Here is a 9407-nt window from a genome sequence, read left to right on the forward strand (position 1 = left end):
TTTTAACGTCTAGAACCACATAAAACTAAGCTTATTGGCCAAGTATCAGCCATTCACTTTGCAAAACACTAGCTGTGTGTTTATTTCAAAGTCAGCTTCCTATAAGCTTTTCCCGCTTGGAAAGAACAGAATTCACGTAAGAATTTTTGATTCAGACTGGGAAATGCAAGTTTTGTCTACATAGAAAAGTCTGCTTATTACTGTCTAGGAACACTTAAAACTAAGCTTATTGGCCAAGTAAGGGCAATTCACTTTGCAGATCATTAGCTCTGTGTTTATCTTCAAAGTCAACCTCCTACATGCTTTTCCGGCTTGGAAAGAACAGAATTCGCCAAAGAATGTTTTTATTCAGACTGGGAAACCCATGTTTGGTCCATATAGAATAGTCTGCTTTTTACCGTCTAGAACCACTTAAAACTAAGCTTATTGGCCAAGTAACAGCAATTCATTTTGCAAAACACTAGCTGTGTGTTTATCTTCAAAGTCAATTTCCTATAAGCTTTTCCCGCTTGGAAAGAACAGAATTCACCTAAGAATGTCTGTTTCAGACTGGGAAACGCAAGTTGTTGTCTACATAGAAAAGTCTGCTTTTTACTGTCTAGGACCATTTAAAACTAAGCTTATTGTCCAAGTAAGAGCAATTCATTTTGCAGTTCATTAGCTCTGTGTTTATCTTCAAAGTCAACTTACTACAAGCTTTACCCGCTTGGAATGAACAGATTTCGCCAAGGAATGAGAGACTTAGACTGGCAAAAGCTTTTTCTGTCTATATAAATAATCTGCTTTTTACCCTCTAGAACCAGATAAAACTAAGTTTATTGGCCAAGTAACAGCAATTCACTTTGCAAAACATTAGCTGTGTGTTTATCTTGAAAGTCAACTTCCTACAGGCTTTACCTTCTTGGAAATAAATTCCTATAAGCTTTTCCCACTTGGAAAGAATAGAATTAGAATGTCTGATTAAGACTGGAAAATGCAAGTTCTGCCTATATACAAAAATATGCTTTTTCTGTCTAGAACCACTTAAAATTACGCTTATTCGCCAAGTAACAGCATTCACTTTGCAAATCACTAGCTTTGTGTTCAGCATCAAAGTCAAGTTCCTACAAGCTTTTCCCTCTTGGAAGGAACAGAATTCACCGAAGAATGAGAGATTGAGACTGGGAAAAGGATTTTTAGTCTGTATAGAAAAGTCTGCTTTTCACCATCTAGAACTACTTAAAACTAAGCTTAATCGCCAAGTAAGAACAATTCACTTTGTAAAACGAAAAAAAAGGCTGTTTTTTTTTTTTATCTTCAGAGTCAACTTCCTACAAGCTTTTCCCGCTAGGAATGAACAGAATTCACCAAATAATGTTCGATTCAGACTGGGAAAACCATGTTTTGTCTATCTTGAAAAGTCTGCTTTTTACTCTCTAGAACCACTTAAAACTAATCTTATTCACCAAGTAACACCTTTCACTTTGCAAATCACTAGCTGTGTGTTTATCTTCAAAGTCAAGTTCCTACATGCTTTTCCCGCTTGGAACAAACAGAAATCGCCTGAGAATTTGTGATTCAAACAGGGAAACACACTCTGTTTCTATATAGAAAAGTATGCTTTGTATCTTCTAGGACCATTTAAAACAAAGCTTATTGGCCAAGTAACAGCAATTCACTTTGTAAAACACTAGCTGTGTGTCTTTCTTCAAAGTCAACTTCCCACAAGCTTTTCCTGCTTGGATGAACAGAATTCGCCAAAGAATGTGAGATTCAGACTGGAAAAAGCATGTTTTTTCCATACTGAAAAGTCTGCTTTTTACCGTCTAGCACCACTGAAAACAAATGTATTGGCGAAGTAACAGCAATTCACTTTCCAAAACACCAGCTGTGTGTTTCTCTTCAACGTCAAGTTCCTACAAGCTTTTCTCGCTTGGATTGAACAAAACTCCCCAAAGAATGAGACCCAGACTGGGAAAACCATGTTTTGTCTATAACGAAAAGTCTGCTTTTTACCTGCTAGAACCACTTAAAACTAAGAATATTCGCCTACTTAGAACAATTCACTTTGCAAAACACTCACTGTGTTTTTATCTTCAAAGTCAACTTTCTACCAGCTTTTCCCGCTTGGAACGAGAAGAATTCGGCAAAGAGTGAGAGATTGAGACTGGGAAAACCTTTTTTAGACTATATAGATAAGTATGCTTTTTACCACCAAGAACTACTTAAAACTAAGCTTAGTCCCCAAGTAAGAACAATTCACTTTGTAAAACACTAGCTGTGTGTTTATATTCAAAGTCAACTTCCTACAATCTTTTTCCGCTTGGACCAAACTCGATTCGCCTAAGAATGTGTGATTCAGTCCTGGAAACCCATGTTTTGTCTATATAGAAAAGTATGCTTTTTGCCTTCTAGGACCACTCAATAATAAGCTTAATCTCCACGTAAGAACGATTCACTTTGTAAAACACTAGCTGTGTGTTTTTCTTCAAAGTCACCTTCCTACAATCCTTTCCCGCTTGGAACGGACACGATTCGCCAAAAAATGTGTGGTTCAGACTGGGAAATGCATGTTTTCTCTTACATTAAAGTCTGCATTTTCGCCACTAGAACCACTGACAACTTAGCTTATTGGCCAAGTAACAGTGAGTCACTTTGCAAAACACTAGCTGTGTGTTTATATTCAAAGTCAACTTCCTATTTGTTTTTCCCGCTTTGAATGAATAGGTTTCGCCAAAGAATGAGAGATTCAGACTGGGAAAACCAGGTTCTGTCTATATTGAAAAGTCTGCTTTTTACCCTCTAGAGCCACTTCAAACTAAGCATATTCACCAAATAACACCATTCAATATGCAAATCACTAGCTCTGTGTTTATCTTCAAAGACAAATTCCTACAAGCTTTTCCCACTTGGATGGAACCCAACTCGCCAAAGAATGTGTGATTCAGACTGTGAAAGGCATGTTTTGTCTATAAAGAAAAGTATGCTTTTTACCCTCTAGAACCACTTAAAACTAAGCTTATTGGCCAAGTAACAGCAATTCACTTTGCAAAACACTAGCTGTGTGTTTATCTTCAAAGTCAACTTCCTACAAGCCTTTCCCACTTGGGACGAACACGATTCGCAAAAGAATGATCAATTCAGACTGGGAAAGGAAACCCATGTTTTGTCCATAAAAAAAAGTATGATTTTTACAGTATAGAACCACTTAAATCTAAGCTTATTGGCCAAGTAACACCATTCAATTTGCAAAACACTAGCTGTGTGTTTATCTTGAAAGTCAAATTCCTACAAGCTTTTCCCTCTTGGAAGGAACAGAATTCGCTAAAGAGTGAGAGATTGAGACTGGGAAAAGCTTTTTTAGTCTACATAAATTAGTCTGCTTTTTAACGTCTAGAACCACATAAAACTAAGCTTATTGGCCAAGTATCAGCCATTCACTTTGCAAAACACTAGCTGTGTGTTTATTTCAAAGTCAGCTTCCTATAAGCTTTTCCCGCTTGGAAAGAACAGAATTCACGTAAGAATTTTTGATTCAGACTGGGAAATGCAAGTTTTGTCTACATAGAAAAGTCTGCTTATTACTGTCTAGGAACACTTAAAACTAAGCTTATTGGCCAAGTAAGGGCAATTCACTTTGCAGATCATTAGCTCTGTGTTTATCTTCAAAGTCAACCTCCTACATGCTTTTCCGGCTGGGAAAGAACAGAATTCGCCAAAGAATGTTTTTATTCAGACTGGGAAACCCATGTTTGGTCCATATAGAATAGTCTGCTTTTTACCGTCTAGAACCACTTAAAACTAAGCTTATTGGCCAAGTAACAGCAATTCATTTTGCAAAACACTAGCTGTGTGTTTATCTTCAAAGTCAATTTCCTATAAGCTTTTCCCGCTTGGAAAGAACAGAATTCACCTAAGAATGTCTGATTCAGACTGGGAAACGCAAGTTGTTGTCTACATAGAAAAGTCTGCTTTTTACTGTCTAGGACCATTTAAAACTAAGCTTATTGTCCAAGTAAGAGCAATTCATTTTGCAGTTCATTAGCTCTGTGTTTATCTTCAAAGTCAACTTACTACAAGCTTTACCCGCTTGGAATGAACAGATTTCGCCAAGGAATGAGAGACTTAGACTGGCAAAAGCTTTTTCTGTCTATATAAATAATCTGCTTTTTACCCTCTAGAACCAGATAAAACTAAGCTTATTGGCCAAGTAACAGCAATTCACTTTGCAAAACATTAGCTGTGTGTTTATCTTGAAAGTCAACTTCCTACAGGCTTTACCTTCTTGGAAATAAATTCCTATAAGCTTTTCCCACTTGGAAAGAATAGAATTAGAATGTCTGATTAAGACTGGAAAATGCAAGTTCTGCCTATATACAAAAATATGCTTTTTCTGTCTAGAACCACTTAAAATTATGCTTATTCGCCAAGTAACAGCATTCACTTTGCAAATCACTAGCTTTGTGTTCAGCATCAAAGTCAAGTTCCTACAAGCTTTTCCCTCTTGGAAGGAACAGAATTCACCGAAGAATGAGAGATTGAGACTGGGAAAAGGATTTTTAGTCTGTATAGAAAAGTCTGCTTTTCACCATCTAGAACTACTTAAAACTAAGCTTAATCGCCAAGTAAGAACAATTCACTTTGTAAAACGAAAAAAAAGGCTGTTTTTTTTTTTTATCTTCAGAGTCAACTTCCTACAAGCTTTTCCCGCTAGGAATGAACAGAATTCACCAAATAATGTTCGATTCAGACTGGGAAAACCATGTTTTGTCTATCTTGAAAAGTCTGCTTTTTACTCTCTAGAACCACTTAAAACTAATCTTATTCACCAAGTAACATCTTTCACTTTGCGAATCACTAGCTGTGTGTTTATCTTCAAAGTCAAGTTCCTACATGCTTTTCCCGCTTGGAACAAACAGAAATCGCCTGAGAATTTGTGATTCAAACAGGGAAACACACTCTGTTTCTATATAGAAAAGTATGCTTTGTACCTTCTAGGACCATTTAAAACAAAGCTTATTGGCCAAGTAACAGCAATTCACTTTGTAAAACACTAGCTGTGTGTCTTTCTTCAAAGTCAACTTCCCACAAGCTTTTCCTGCTTGGATGAACAGAATTCGCCAAAGAATGTGAGATTCAGACTGGAAAAAGCATGTTTTTTCCATACTGAAAAGTCTGCTTTTTACCGTCTAGCACCACTGAAAACAAATGTATTGGCGAAGTAACAGCAATTCACTTTCCAAAACACCAGCTGTGTGTTTCTCTTCAACGTCAAGTTCCTACAAGCTTTTCTCGCTTGGATTGAACAAAACTCCCCAAAGAATGAGACCCAGACTGGGAAAACCATGTTTTGTCTATAACGAAAAGTCTGCTTTTTACCTGCTAGAACCACTTAAAACTAAGAATATTCGCCTACTTAGAACAATTCACGTTGCAAAACACTCACTGTGTTTTTATCTTCAAAGTCAACTTTCTACCAGCTTTTCCCTCTTGGAACGAACAGAATTCGGCAAAGAGTGAGAGATTGAGACTGGGAAAACCTTTTTTAGACTATATAGATAAGTATGCTTTTTACCACCTAGAACTACTTAAAACTAAGCTTAGTCCCCAAGTAAGAACAATTCACTTTGTAAAACACTAGCTGTGTGTTTATATTCAAAGTCAACTTCCTACAATCTTTTTCCGCTTGGACCAAACACGATTCGCCTAAGAATGTGTGATTCAGTCCTGGAAACCCATGTTTTGTCTATATAGAAAAGTATGCTTTTTGCCTTCTAGGACCACTCAATACTAAGCTTAATCTCCACGTAAGAACGATTCACTTTGTAAAACACTAGCTGCGTGTTTTTCTTCAAAGTCACCTTCCTACAATCCTTTCCCGCTTGGAACGGACACGATTCGCCAAAAAATGTGTGATTCAGACTGGGAAATGCATGTTTTCTCTTACATTAAAGTCTGCATTTTCGCCACTAGAACCACTGACAACTTAGCTTATTGGCCAAGTAACAGTGAGTCACTTTGCAAAACACTAGCTGTGTGTTTATATTCAAAGTCAACTTCCTATTTGTTTTTCCCGCTTTGAATGAATAGGTTTCGCCAAAGAATGAGAGATTCAGACTGGGAAAACCAGGTTCTGTCTATATTGAAAAGTCTGCTTTTTACCCTCTAGAGCCACTTCAAACTAAGCATAGTCACCAAATAACACCATTCAATATGCAAATCACTAGCTCTGTGTTTATCTTCAAAGACAAATTCCTACAAGCTTTTCCCACTTGGATGGAACCCAACTCGCCAAAGAATGTGTGATTCAGAGTGTGAAAGGCATGTTTTGTCTATAAAGAAAAGTATGCTTTTTACCCTCTAGAACCACTTAAAACTAAGCTTATTGGCCAAGTAACAGCAATTCACTTTGCAAAACACTAGCTGTGTGTTTATCTTCAAAGTCAACTTCCTACAAGCCTTTCCCACTTGGGACGAACACGATTCGCAAAAGAATGATCAATTCAGACTGGGAAAGGAAACCCATGTTTTGTCCATAAAAAAAAAGTATGATTTTTACCGTATAGAACCACTTAAATCTAAGCTTATTGGCCAAGTAACACCATTCAATTTGCAAAACACTAGCTGTGTGTTTATCTTGAAAGTCAAATTCCTACAAGCTTTTCCCTCTTGGAAGGAACAGAATTCGCTAAAGAGTGAGAGATTGAGACTGGGAAAAGCTTTTTTAGTCTACATAAATTAGTCTGCTTTTTAACGTCTAGAACCACGTAAAACTAAGCTTATTGGCCAAGTATCAGCCATTCACTTTGCAAAACACTAGCTGTGTGTTTATTTCAAAGTCAGCTTCCTATAAGCTTTTCCCGCTTGGAAAGAACAGAATTCACGTAAGAATTTTTGATTCAGACTGGGAAATGCAAGTTTTGTCTACATAGATAAGTCTGCTTATTACTGTCTAGGAACACTTAAAACTAAGCTTATTGGCCAAGTAAGGGCAATTCACTTTGCAGATCATTAGCTCTGTGTTTATCTTCAAAGTCAACCTCCTACATGCTTTTCCGGCTTGGAAAGAACAGAATTCGCCAAAGAATGTTTTTATTCAGACTGGGAAACCCATGTTTGGTCCATATAGAATAGTCTGCTTTTTACAGTCTAGAACCACTTAAAACTAAGCTTATTGGCCAAGTAACAGCAATTCATTTTGCAAAACACTAGCTGAGTGTTTATCTTCAAAGTCAATTTCCTATAAGCTTTTCCCGCTTGGAAAGAACAGAATTCACCTAAGAATGTCTGATTCAGACTGGGAAACGCAAGTTGTTGTCTACATAGAAAAGTCTGCTTTTTACTGTCTAGGACCATTTAAAACTAAGCTTATTGTCCAAGTAAGAGCAATTCATTTTGCAGTTCATTAGCTCTGTGTTTATCTTCAAAGTCAACTTACTACAAGCTTTACCCGCTTGGAATGAACAGATTTCGCCAAGGAATGAGAGACTTAGACTGGCAAAAGCTTTTTCTGTCTATATAAATAATCTGCTTTTTACCCTCTAGAACCAGATAAAACTAAGCTTATTGGCCAAGTAACAGCAATTCACTTTGCAAAACATTAGCTGTGTGTTTATCTTGAAAGTCAACTTCCTACAGGCTTTACCTTCTTGGAAATAAATTCCTATAAGCTTTTCCCACTTGGAAAGAATAGAATTAGAATGTCTGATTAGACTGGAAAATGCAAGTTCTGCCTATATACAAAAATATGCTTTTTCTGTCTAGAACCACTTAAAATTACGCTTATTCGCCAAGTAACAGCATTCACTTTGCAAATCACTAGCTTTGTGTTCAGCATCAAAGTCAAGTTCCTACAAGCTTTTCCCTCTTGGAAGGAACAGAATTCACCGAAGAATGAGAGATTGAGACTGGGAAAAGGATTTTTAGTCTGTATAGAAAAGTCTGCTTTTTACCATCTAGAACTACTTAAAACTAAGCTTAATCGCCAAGTAAGAACAATTCACTTTGTAAAACGAAAAAAAAGGCTGTTTTTTTTTTTTTTTTATCTTCAGAGTCAACTTCCTACAAGCTTTTCCCGCTAGGAATGAACAGAATTCACCAAATAATGTTCGATTCAGACTGGGAAAACCATGTTTTGTCTATCTTGAAAAGTCTGCTTTTTACTCTCTAGAACCACTTAAAACTAATCTTATTCACCAAGTAACACCTTTCACTTTGCAAATCATTAGCTGTGTGTTTATCTTCAAAGTCAAGTTCCTACATGCTTTTCCCGCTTGGAACAAACAGAAATCGCCTGAGAATTTGTGATTCAGACAGGGAAACACACTCTGTTTCTATATAGAAAAGTATGCTTTGTATCTTCTAGGACCATTTAAAACAAAGCTTATTGGCCAAGTAACAGCAATTCACTTTGTAAAACACTAGCTGTGTGTCTTTCTTCAAAGTCAACTTCCTACAAGCTTTTCCTGCTGGATGAACAGAATTCGCCCAAGAATGTGAGATTCAGACTGGAAAAAACATGTTTTTTCCATACTGAAAAGTCTGCTTTTTACCGTCTAGCACCACTGAAAACAAATGTATTGGCGAAGTAACAGCAATTCACTTTCCAAAACACCAGCTGTGTGTTTCTCTGCAACGTCAAGTTCCTACAAGCTTTTCTCGCTTGGATTGAACAAAACTCCCCAAAGTATGAGACCCAGACTGGGAAAACCATGTTTTGTCTATAACGAAAAGTCTGCTTTTTACCTGCTAGAACCACTTAAAACTAAGAATATTCGCCTAGTTAGAACAATTCACTTTGCAAAACACTCACTGTGTTTTTATCTTCAAAGTCAACTTTCTACCAGCTTTTCCCGCTTGGAACGAACAGAATTCGGCAAAGACCGAGAGATTGAGACTGGGAAAAGCTTTTTTAGACTATATAGATAAGTATGCTTTTTACCACCTAGAACTACTTAAAACTAAGCTTAGTCCCCAAGTAAGAACAATTCACTTTGTAAAACACTAGCTGTGTGTTTATATTCAAAGTCAACTTCCTACAATCTTTTTCCGCTTGGACCAAACACGATTCGCCTAAGAATGTGTGATTCAGTCCTGGAAACCCATGTTTTGTCTATATAGAAAAGTATGCTTTTTGCCTTCTAGGACCACTCAATAATAAGCTTAATCTCCACGTAAGAACGATTCACTTTGTAAAACACTAGCTGCGTGTTTTTCTTCAAAGTCACCTTCCTACAATCCTTTCCCGCTTGGAACGGACACGATTCGCCAAAAAATGTGTGGTTCAGACTGGGAAATGCATGTTTTCTCTTACATTAAAGTCTGCATTTTCGCCACTAGAACCACTGACAACTTAGCTTATTGGCCAAGTAACAGTGAGTCACTTTGCAAAACACTAGCTGTGTGTTTATATTCAAAGTCAACTTCCT

This window comes from Rattus norvegicus, chromosome Y (assembly GCF_036323735.1).
Source record: "Rattus norvegicus strain BN/NHsdMcwi chromosome Y, GRCr8, whole genome shotgun sequence".
Classification (NCBI taxonomy): Eukaryota; Metazoa; Chordata; class Mammalia; order Rodentia; family Muridae; genus Rattus; species Rattus norvegicus.